This window comes from Halichoerus grypus, chromosome 14, assembly GCF_964656455.1.
Source record: "Halichoerus grypus chromosome 14, mHalGry1.hap1.1, whole genome shotgun sequence".
Lineage (NCBI taxonomy): Eukaryota > Metazoa > Chordata > Mammalia > Carnivora > Phocidae > Halichoerus > Halichoerus grypus.
The window spans coordinates 21,752,501-21,765,197 of record NC_135725.1 but is presented as its reverse complement, the minus strand read 5'-3'; the positions used below and the strand labels follow the sequence as shown (position 1 = coordinate 21,765,197).

The 12,697-nt window shown below is 37.5% G+C and overlaps 1 long non-coding RNA gene across 1 annotated transcript in view; it reads left to right on the top strand.

Moving 5' to 3' along the window:
- The window catches only part of LOC144380149 (uncharacterized), a 274,054-nt gene that overhangs the window by 180,201 nt on the left and 81,156 nt on the right, over positions 1 to 12,697 (top strand). Inside the window, exon 4 of the long non-coding RNA XR_013443964.1 lies at positions 7,363 to 7,497. This is a non-coding gene — a long non-coding RNA (uncharacterized LOC144380149). The remainder of the gene's footprint in view (positions 1 to 7,362; positions 7,498 to 12,697) is intronic.

The following is a 12,697-nucleotide window of genomic DNA, read 5'->3' as shown; positions in this document are numbered from 1 at the left end:
CATGGTTTTTACTTGCAAAAGCCCAAGGTATAAAGCCTTATACTAGCTGCATCACATGACAAGACTGAAACAGTGAGCATTACTGTGTCTCTTCAACCTCTCATCCTTATATTTCTCAATGTTCCTGGCCAGTGAACTGAGTGATGGGTTTTGATAGGATCAAACCACTAATCCTCCTCTACCCTGCCTAGAGTTAGAAACAATTGAGAGATTGGCAAAGTAGTTAGATAGATGGAGATGTAAATATCATCTATATGGCTGATAGAGCTGTATTGGAGGACAGCGAAAGTCTGATAGATAAGTGGAATTGATATTTCTAACTGCTTCTCAATTTAGACATGATTACAGCCTACCTATGGGAAATAGCAGAGGTAGTTACCCAGAATCACTACTTTCTACTGTTTTGTGGTGGATAGGGCAGAAAAAGCCAAATCTCTCATTTTTAAGTACTTTTCAAATATTAGCTCAATTCAATTGAGAAGCATTCATACCTATAAACAGATAGCCCATTCCAAAACCACAGGGAGGAGTAAGAGATTGGGCAAGATGCTGGAAGTATTTTGGGAGATTCCTAGTTGTAAAAGCTCAAAAAATGGGCAATATATGTTCTTCCATTAGGAGGGAAGAAAGAAGGAAAGTATTAGAGCATTTCATAAATTTTTATATCCCAATTAGTGAAATTATAAAATGACATACTTAAATGAATAGGCTTCAGTAGACTGGAAAATCATTTAGGCAGCAAATACCTGGTAAAAAGAAAGCAAGTTGTATGACCCTTGAAGCTAATCATTGCTATAAGCTCTTTTTTTTTTTTCCTAGAAATCTAGGAGTCATCAAATGCTCTTCCTTTATCATACCTAAAACCAAAAATTTCATGAACTTTTAGTTATGCATTTGAAATACATCGTTTGTAAAAACTTTAAAGATGTATGCTAATTTTTTAGCCTAAAGGAGCCATCAGTTATATATTAACCTGTATACCTCAGTATTTTTTAGCTCAGTATATTCTGTATTTAATTGTCTTCATGTGCCAAATTATATTTAAGGAAAGAAATCCTTTAAAATATTTAAGGAAAGAAAATCCTTTAAAAATAAAAAAATCCTTTATTTTTATATATTACCATTTCAAATAGAGTATTCTGGATGTGATCAACTCAGTATTGGCAAAATACTTTCATTTTGTTGTTGTTTGTAAATCATATAGTCTTTATCTAATCTTGGTTTCCTCATCAATTAGCTATGTGATTTGGGCATATCATTTAATAAATGAATGATGGAAGCACATAACTTCCTTCAGACATGCATGATAGGCAAAGAGAGAGTGCAGGCTCTAAAATTCAAATAAAACTACTCTGAATTTTGTGTATTTCACAGATAATTTAAAGTATATTTTTATTATCTGTTTCTTATTAATTTGCTTGAAACTTGATTACTTCATTGACTTCTGTTTCTAATTATATTTTGAAAAAAAATTCATTGGACATTGTTATGGGCTGAATTGCGTCTTCCTCAAGCATTCGTATGTCGAATTCTAACCTGCTGTACCTCAGAGTGTGACTGTATTTGGAGATAGGATCGTAAGGTGTATTGGGAGGAGGGGGAGGAACCTAACCCAATATGGCAGGTTTTCACATAAGAAAAGGAATACGGGACAGAGACACACAGAGGGAAGACCATGTGAAGCATGGGGAGAAGATAACCATCTCCACGCGAAGCAGAGAGGCATCTGAAGAAACCAACCCTGACACAATATTGATTTCGGACTTCTAGCTTCCAAAATGTGAAAACATATATTTCTGTTGTTTAAGCCATTCAGTCTGTGGTACTTTGTTATGATAGCCCAAGTAAATTAATATAAAGATACATGAGAATTTTATGAAAAACTCTTTCTCGATGAGTTTTTTGTAAAAGTGACAGTTGTTCGAAGTTTTTTAAGTGAATTGGTAAGTAGAACTGATTATTAGGTTTTTCCCTCCAGCTTTATTGAGATATAATTGATATATAACACTGCATAAGTTTAAAATGTATAGCATGTTGATTTGATACACTTTATATACAGCAAAATGCCTATCGTCATAATGTTAGCTAACACCTTCATCATGTCACATAATTACTGTTTTATTTTCCTGTGTGGGGAGAACATTTAATACCTACTTGCTTAGCAACTTTCAAATATGTGATACACTATTATTAATGATAATCACTATGTTGTACATGAGATCCCAGAACTTATTCATCCTATAGCTGGAAGTTTGTACTTATTGACCCATGCCTCCCCATCCTCCTCCCCACCTCCCAACCCATAACCACTATTCTGCTTTCTGTTTCTAATGAGTTCAGCTTTTTAAAATTCCACATATAAGTGATATCATACAGTATGTGTCTTTCTCTGTCTGATTTATTTCACTTAGCATAATACCTTCAAGTTCCATCCTTGTTGTTGTGAATGGCAGGATTTCCTCCTTTCTCATGACTGAGTACTATTCTGTTGTATATATACACCACATCTTCTAAAGTTTATCCATTCATCTCTTGACCAACACTTAGGTTGTTTCCATATCTTGGCTGTTGTGAATAAAGCTGCAGTGAGCATGGGAGTGAAGAAATCTCTTTGAGATCCTGTTTTCATTTCCTTTGGACATATCCATAAGTAGTATTGCTGGATCATATGGTAGTTCTCTTTTTAATTTTTTGAGGAAACTCCATATTGTTTTCCATAGTGGCTGCACCAATTTACATTCCAATGAACAATGTACAAGGATTCCCATTTTCTCACTTCCTCCTCAACACATTTCTCTTGTCATTTTTTAAAAAGAGGTTTATTTATTTGAGAGAGAGAGAAAGAGCACAAAGGAGAAGGGCTGGGGTAGGGAGAGAGGATCTCAAGCAGACTCTGTGCGGAGTGTGGAGCCTGACATGGGGCTTGATTTCAGGACCCTGAGATCAAGACCTGAGCCGAAACCAAGAGTCGGACACTTAACTGACTGCACTACCCAGGTGCCCCTCTCTTGTCATTTTGATAGCCATTCTAACAGGTATGAGGTGATATCCTATTGTTGTTTTGATTTGCATTTTCCTGATGATTAGTATGTTGAGCACCTTTTCATTGACCCTTCGTATATCTTCTTTGGAAGACTGCCTATTCAGTTCCTCTGCCCATTTTAATTTTTTATTTATTTATTTATTTTATTTTTTATTTTTAAAGATTTTATTTATTTATTTGAGAGAGAGAATGAGATAGAGAGAGAGCATGAGAGCGGGGAGGGTCAGAGGGAGAAGCAGACTCCCCGCTGAGCAGGGAGCCCGATGCGGGACTCGATCCCGGGACTCCAGGATCATGACCTGAGCAGAACGCAGTTGCTTAACCAACTGAGCCACCCAGGTGCCCCCTCTGCCCATTTTTAAATTGGATTGTTTGTTTTTTTGCTGTTGAGTTGTATGAGTTCTTCACATATTTTGGATTTAACCCCTTATCAGATACATGATTTTTCAAATATTTTCTCCCATTCTGCGGGTTGCCTTTTCATTTTGCTGATTGTTTCTTTTGATGTGCAAAAACATTTTGTTTGAAGTAGTCCCACTTATTAATTTTTGCTTTTGTTTCTTGTGCTTTTGGTGTCATATCCTCCCCCCCAAAATATATTTTTATGCCAATACCACAGCATTGTGTTTACTGTAGCTTTGTGGTATAGTTTGAAATCAGGAAGTCTAATGCTTTCAGCTTTGTTCTTTCTCAGGATTGTTTTGTCTCTTGGGGGTCTTTTGTGGTTCCATATGAATTTTAGGACTGCTTTTCTTATTTCTGTGAAAAATACCATTGGAATTTTGATGGGGATTGCATTGAATCTGTTGATGGCTTTGCATACTATGAACATTTTAGCAGTATTAAGTCTTCCAATCTGTGAATGTGGGGTATCTTTCCATTTGTTTGTGTATTCTTCAATTTCTTTCATCAAAGTTTTGTAGTTTTCAGTGTACAAGTCATTCACCTCCTTGGTTAAATTTATTCCTAAGTATTTTATTGTTTTTGATGTTATTGGGAATGAGTTATTATTTTTTTTCCAGATATTTTGTTGTAATTGTATAGAAATGCAGCTTATTTCCAAATGTTGGTTTTGTATCCTATAACTCTACTGAATTCATGTACTAGTTCTAATAGTTTTTAGGTGGAGTCTTTAGAGTTTTGTATATATAAGATCAAGTTATCTGCAAAAAAAGACAATTTAAATTTTTCATTTTTAATTTAGATGCCTTTTATTTCTTTTTCTTGCTTGATTGCTCTGGCTAGAATTCCTAGTATTATGTTGAATAGTAGTAGTGAGAGTGGGCATCCTTGTCATGTTCTGATCTTAGAGGAAAAGCTTTCAACCTTTCACAGTTGAGCAGTATGTTAGCTATGGGCTTTTCATTATATGGCCTTTGTTGTGTTGAGTACGTTTATCATGAAAACATGTATTTTATCAAATGCTCTTTCTGTATCTATTGAGATGATTATATGATTTTTATGTTTCATTTCATTCAAGTGGCATATCACATTTATTGACTTGCATATGTTGAACCATCTTTGCATCCCAAAGATAAATCCCACTTGATCATGGTATATGATTTTTTTTAAAGATTTATTCATTTATTTAAGAGAGAGTGAGAGAGATCCTGAGTGGGAGGGGTAGAGGGAGAAGGAGAGAAAATCTCAAGCAGACTCCGTGTTGAGTGTGGAGCCCAACTCGGGGCTTGATCCCATGACCATGAGATCATGACCTGAGCTGAAACCAAGAGTCTGCGCTTAACTGACTGTGCAACCCAGGCATCCCATGTATGACTTTTTTTTTTTTTTTTTAATGTGCTGTTGAACTTGGTTTGCTAATATGTTGTTGGGAATTTTTGCATATATATGTGTCAGTGGTATCGGTCTATAGTTTTATTTTCTTGCATCTTTATCTGGCTTTGTATCAGGATAATGCTGTTTTTGTAAAATGAGTTTGGGAGTATTCCCTCCTATTCAGTTTTTTGGAAGAGTTTGAGAAGGACTGGAGTTAATTCTACTTTAAATGTTTGGTAGAATTCACCAATGAAATCATCTGGTCCTGGGTTTACTTTGTTGTAGGAGTTTTGATTACTGATTCAATCTCCTTTCTCATTATTAGTCTCTTTATGTTTTCTATTTATTCATGATTTAGTTTTGGGGGGTTGTATGTTTCCAGGAATATATCCATATCTACTAGGTTATTCAATTTTCTGGTGTATAATTGCTCATAGTAGTTTCTTAGAAATTTCTGTATTTCTCTGCTATCAGTTGTAATGTTCCCTCTTTCACTTCTGATTTTATTTGAGTCTTCTATCTCTCCTTTTTTTTCCCTCTCTCTCCTTTTTTTTCCCTCTCTCTCCTTTTTAATCTATGTAAAACTTAGTCAATTTTGTTTTTTACAAAAACATCTCTTTGTTGATTTTTTTCTGTTGTTTTTCTGGTCCCTGTTTCATTTATTTCTGCTATGATTTTTGTTATTTCCTTTCTCCTTTAACTTTGGGCTAGTTTGTTCTTCTTTTTTTTAGTTCCTTCAGGTGTAATGTTAGGTTTTTATTCTCAAGGTTTTTTGTTGTTGTTCCACTGTGTTACTGAAGTTTCTTTTTTTTTTTTTAAAGATTTTATTTATTTATTTATAGGACAGAGAGAGACACAGCGAGAGAGGGAACACAAGCAAGGGAAGTGGGAGAGGGAGAAGCAGGCTTCCTGCTGAGCAGGGAGCCTGATGTGGGGCTCGATCCCAGGATCCTGGGATCATGACCTGAGCCGAAAGCAGACGCTTAACGACTGAGCCACCCAGGCGCCCCATTGAAGTTTCTGATATGGAGTCCTGAGCTCTCTTAGAGCTGTTTTTATTCATGTGTGTCCTATACCAGCATCTTGGTGATGTCACCCCCGATAATTAGTCTTAATAGTGTTTGAAGTGGTATGAAATTTTGGGCTTGTGAATACTGCTGGAAGCTGAAGTGCAAGGTGAAGTTCCTGGGAGAAGAGTGGCTGCATGTGGTGGTAAATTACATGGCATTCAAATAATTTTTTGGGAGAAAGATCTCTCAAAATTTCAGGAAATTTGTAACTATAGATAATTACTTATATAAAACTATATAGGGCTGTGTGTGTGTTTCCGTGTATAAAATAAGAACCACGACATGCATATGACGTTAGCTTAAATGATATAATGAAATTAAAATGGATCTCTTAAAATTATGTAGCTTGATTTCATTTTTAGACCTATAATATTTACGGCTTCTAACTATCCTCATCTTATCAAATTCTCCTTGATTTAGTAAAAGTTGAGTAAGTATATATCTCAGCTACTGTTGAAAACTCTCCATAATATTCTTAAACATCTTATTTCCCCCTTGTCTGAAAATATACTTAAAATTTGGAAAAGTTGCTATGGTTAAAGAGGCAGATTACAACACTCAGAAGTTGGCATGAAGCACAGATTTATTTTTCTAGCTGTAAAGAATGCTTTTCCCTTTAATTCTTGGGTTTTCACTTTCTCACATCTATTTTAAGGAAAATTAGCATCACTTCTTTTTTCACCTATAGAGCGGAACTTGCGTTGCAGACAGAAAAGACACCTAGAGAAAGCATGGCATGTGAGCAACGTGTTCTCACATGATGAGAGATTCTCACAGGAAGGAAAATGGCTTGTTCATCCTAAAAAATTCCATCAAATTATAATGTAGTATATGCAGTAACTTAGGTAGTTACTCTAGTAACAGCTCTGCTATAATTTGTAAAAAATCAAATAACACTGTATTTAAGCAGAAGGATAAACATGCCAATAGGCATTCTTAAAATTTCTGAGAAATGCAGGAGTTTAATTTGACTTAACACAAGCCTAGGCTACTATTTACCCCCCTCTGAGGATGGGAACATAATAGAAGCTATTTAAATTCATTTAAGTTGATTATGCTGATCTTTTAAGATATACATAAAAATAAACAACCAGTTCTGTATATTATATCAAGGTCTGTAAAATTAGTTTACAGAAATTTGTGTAAGTATGTGGAAAGTGTTCCCTAACTCAAGAAACACACATTTTTAATGGAATATGTTTGTCATGTATTTTCCAGATATACAGAGGAGGTATTCTTTCATATCATAATATAGCCAGCAATTTAATTATGCAATGAGAATTGCAGCACCATTTCCTATTACCTTTTCTTATCTTCCATTATTTATTTTTTCTTCTTTCTGCAAGTCTGCAGAGAAGTGAGCTTTAATGACCATATCTACAAGTGACCATCAGAGAATATATATGTATATAACTAGCAAAATAGAAGAGAGAACCTGAAGTACCCGTTTTTTTGTTTTTGTTTTTGTTTTAGTAAGCACCACACCCAGTGTGGAACCCAGTGTGGGACTTGAACTCACGACCCTGAGAATAAGACCCTGAGATCAAGACCTGAGCTGAGATCAAGAGTTGGACGCCTAACTGAGTGAGCCACCCAGGTGCCCCTGAGGTACCCATTTTTATTTTGTTTTGTCTTATTTTATTTTATTTTTTAGAGAGAGAGCACATGTGAGCAGGGGGTGGGGAGGGGCAGAGGGAGAGGGAGAGAGAGAATCTCAAGCAGATTCCCCACTGAGCAGGGAGCCTGACGTGGGGCTCAATCTCACGACCCTGAGATCATGACCTGAGCTGAAATCAAGTTGGTCACTTAACTGACTGAGGCACCCAGTGCCCCCTCAGGTACCTATTTTCAGTTCAGTGACTTTTAGTGAACATGTACCGAGCACACACCATGTGCTGAATGTGCACCTGATCATACAGTGTTGAAGGGGAAGACAACTTCCTACACTGCTGGAACTTATATTTCAGTGAGGGTAAGAGATAAAAAATGTATCCAAGTAAAGAAATAGATACTCAAGTAGTGGTCATTGCTTTGGGATGATGATAGGAAGCAACTGGAAGACATGTGGAACTAGACACAAAAGGCATCTCCAAAGAGGTGTCATTTAAAATGAAACCTGAATGGTAAGAAGGCAGGCATGTGAAGAACAGAAGCACCAACATTCCAGGAAGATAACACAGATTCTTAAGGTGGGAATGAGCTTGATATCGAAGAAAAGAGAGAAGTGCGGCATGAATGGAGAGACTGAAGAGGAGATTAGGAACACATAAGTTTGGTAGGAATGGATCATGTAGGAACCTTAGATGTGACTAAGGGGTTCAAATTGTAATCCAGTGCATTTGAAAACCACTGGAGAGCTTCCATAGACAGGTGAAGTGATTTTAGTTATGTTTTAAATATGATGTTTAGAAAATTGGTTGGAGGGAAGACAAGAATAGAAGAGAGAGAGATGAGTTTCAAGGTAAGCGATGGTGGCTGGTGACAAATGAGATGGAGAGACAGAAATTATGAGTGCCTTTGGCAGTAGAATCAAAGACCGTTCAGGTTGATTGGCAATAGGGCATAAGAGAATGAGAGGAATCAACAGTTTCTGGTTTGAGCAACTTGGTGGATGGCAGTGGCCATTTATAGTGACTGGGAGAAGAGTAGATTTGGGATCTGAGAATCAAGATGTGGGTTTTTGAAACATCTATTAGATATCCAGGTAGAAACAGTCAAATAGGTAATTGGATATATGAATCTAGAGTTCCGGGAAGAGGTCGGGGTTGGAGAAATAAATTCGTGATGTAGCAGCAGATGGGTGGCCTTTTAAGCTATGAGACTGAATGAAATTTCTAGAAAGAAATTGTCCTAGGAGCAGAGAGTCATAGCCTGGGGCACAGTTAGATGTTAAGTAGAGAAAAACCCAAAGGAAAAGATTCATGACCCATGCCCAGTTTCTGGCATTACTCTCCCCTTTAGTTTTGTTGCTACAAGGTTATTAATCAGTTATTTTCTTTGGGAGAGAGCTATCAGAGTGCAATCGGGATTGAAGTTAGTTACAATTTGTTTTTTCTTCCAAAAATGTTGTAGAAGTAACTTTAAAGAAATGAATGAATCATTAAGTAGTCATCAAACACAAGAGATTAATCCTCTGACTCCAGATGGCTCCATCATAGTAGAATCAAGAGAGATTTGCTTGCCTTTGCCCTTAGGTTTGTTTTCCCTGCCAAGGCTTTACTGCCAAACTGACAATGTTTTTATAATCCCTAATGTCCTAATTCAGTCTCCTATTCCTTATAGGATTATGGCCAAAGTATTTTATCTTTTAGTCACTGGTCTTGATATTCCAGACGTGCCTGCAATACCTTGGGTCGAATTCACTTCTATAAGTTTCCGGACCCCAAATATCCCTCGCTTCTTTAAGCAGATCAGTTTCCTGTAGAGTTTAATAGCTCATACCAGTCTTCTCATTTCTTCTGAAAGGCTGCCCTGAGTATCAACCTTGTTAAACTGCGGGCATCCGTGGTTTTGCGCAATACCAAGTTGTTTCAGAGGGACTGCCCAAGGTCCTTTGGAGTTACATTAGACGACACAGATGGAAGGAGACAACAGAAGTCATCTCACTTCTGTTGTCAAAGCCCCCTCTGCTGAACGGCATACAGCACAAAGCTCAGGTTCCTGTTCCATCCTTGCTGGGAATTATTGATTCATTCCCTCTGGGGGGAAGTCTTTAAGATTTGGGAAAGCACAGTTAGCATAGAGACCAAAAGACAGTTGAGACCCTGCTCTGCAAGTTTGTTCTCCCCCGTAAGTGTTACATAAGTGAGGGTTCCTCTATTCTCCAATATATGCTTTCCAGGATATGGAAGGTGTCAGATGCAGTGTATAAGTTCAAGTTCTTGAATTTGGGGTTCATATAGATGGGACTATGTTAGAGGTTCCCAAACTTTCTGGATTCTGGACACCTTTGGTGTCGAGGCAATTTTTTCATGGCACTCCTAACCCATAAGAAGTACCTAACTATTTTGTGTTTTAACTAGTTTAGGTTCTCTACAGCTTAATGGTAGGAGTTTGTATAGTGTTAGACAGCTGGGTTTGCCGTGTAAAATTTAAAATGTTTTGCAGCACCAATGTGAGTTTGGGGTCTTGGTGCTCAGTTGGGAACTATGCAGACGTGTGACTAGCTAAGACAATGCCAAACCCAGCACACTCAAAGCATCCCTCATGGAAAAGCATGTCATAATGGCAAGTCTCCTGCATTTCTTAATATGAATCTGGACTTCGAATATTTGGAAAATGTTTGAATATCTGGAAATTGTATATGATGACCTTAGGAATTCCCAATTTCCAGCAAAAATGAAACAAATGGCAGGATTGGAGGAGTTAGTCCAGCCATTCACTGTTCATTATTAGGAGCAGTAGTGTGCAAAATCAGGCAAGTTTGTGTGAATGTGAATGCTCTTCCAAGTCTGTGTCAATCTGAAAGTTTATAAAAGGTAATAAAAAGCCATTCCCTCGCTAGTGGTGGACAACACGTGTTGAGCATTTTTTACCTTCCTCTTACCCATTCTAAATGTGAAAGTCTGCCTGCATTAGATCAGTTTCTCCTATTATTAACAGCCTATAAAAATGCATAAGACGATAGAAAAAGTATTTCTGCATATTTAAAGAAACAAAGTGATGAATGATGCGTTTCCCCCAGAATCCAGGTGTCCTTCCTCCACAATTCGCCTGTGAACATTTTACTGCTGGGTTTAACAGCCAAGTTTCAGGAGCAAAAGAAGATGTCCCATTGCTTCCTATCAGGGGATATAAAATGTTTGCATTGTCTTGACTGCATTTAACCTTACTGCTAAGACTATAAACCGGATGTAGATATAAGGGTCAGGATCTGTGACAAAAGGCAAAATTATGTTTCGTTGCTGGCTTATTGTTAATTTCTCTTTCGTTCTTGACATGTGGCCATTTTACACTCTTCCCGATCTGCGTGGAATATAATCTGTATGTGGTGATGCCGAATTGTCCTGCCACGGAGATTAAAAGAATTTCTGGATATAATTAGTTAATTGGCTGCCTGGCACTTTGAAAAGCATGAGCTGGGTGTTTCCTACTCTGGAGTGTAACCTCATAATGACCACCCACAGTCTGGTCCACACAGGAGTTTGGGGAATGACTCACTTATTTATTTGTTTAAAATTGGTTAAAATGTGCATGCCAGATGATCTTCCTGCCAGAAAATACATTTTAATTAGAAATAATGGGTCAAGCATTTGCTGAGGACAGGAGAAAGAGAGAAGGAAGCAGGGGACTGGCCTAGATTGTATGTTCCAACCCAACCTTGCACGAGACAGAGTATATGTATAACCTAGAGTTTGCCTTTCTGTGTTTCATTTTGACTTTGTACAAGACTCTGGGGGAATGGAGCCAAATATATTATTTCTTTTATGTCTGGGACATAGGCGTGCCCACAATTGCCTGAGGACACCACTCAGCATGTGTTGGACATTCAGTAAAGTTTACTGACTCCAACCATGAAAGCCTTTCCACTCACTTCCTCTCTGGAGCAGGTCTTGCCAGACAAGTCCAAGCGGCTAATGGTGGAGGCTGGACTCTGCTAGGGCTGGGAATTACCTCCAAGGAATTAGGGATACTGGAATCCAAAGATCAAAACCAAAGGACCATGAGGGAAAAACCCAAGGTGAAAAGTGCATCTAAAATGGCAGAACCTGGATTCCATACTCCATTTGGCAACTTATCAAGAAAGCAACCCCGGAAAAAACAATGTGGAAGGAGATGGTCTTACGTAGTTTTTATGTATGGTTCCTTCTTTGTCTGGTTGTGGGGAAGGCAGTAGAAGAAATGTGACCTCTAGAATGACAACTACCATTTGCCTATCTTTTCCTACTCTCATCACACTGTCTGTATGCTTTTTCTTATTTGCTTTAGTCAGAGACCTTTTTAAACTAACATGATTTATTGAAATTTCAGAATTTAAAGTGTGGGAATTATACATTGTTCTAAACACAAAGGCATAATAATAAGAACTATTATTTATCGAGTGAATACTATGTATGGAGCACTGGACAAATTTAATGTTTTGACAATTCAACAAGACATTATTATTCAACATTTTGATAATGCAGCAAGGTATTTCTATTACTATATTGTCTTCTTTTCAGATATGAGGAAACTGAGCCTTTATAGAGTTTTAGTAACTTGGACAAGGGTATAAAATTAGTAAGAGGCAGAAGCCAGAATTCTGACCTCGGCCATCAGCCATCAGACCAACACTCATACAACCTTCCTTGGCAGTCCTGCTGGGAGACCCATAATCCAGATACAGACACACAGCATAATCATGTGAAAAGTGCTGAAGAACATTCCAGTGCAGCATGCGAGTGAGTGGAAAGGGACATGGTGCAGAGATAAGAAAGGAGTGATGAGACCCCCTGAAGATTTTGAAGGTCCTAGCAAATACATGAGGAGAACAAATGTAAGACAAATGGCTTCCTCTTCAAAGAGGTAGTAAATAAAACTAGTGACACTGAATATTATGTTTAAAATTTCATTTTGATTAACTTGAAGAAACAAAGCACTTGATTCAAAATCCAACAGATGCAAAAGTGTGTAAGTAAACCCCCTCCAATCCTGTTTGTCCCCTCTGTTTCCACACACAGAGATAACTGCTGTCACCATTTTCATTTTCATGGGTATCCTGGCATTAGCTCTTCAAAATTTATTTTCTCTAGCTTGAGGTAATCAGAGAGTCCTTTAAGATGCTGATTTTGGAACGGAGAAATAGTGGCTGTTGATAAACGCTCTCTCA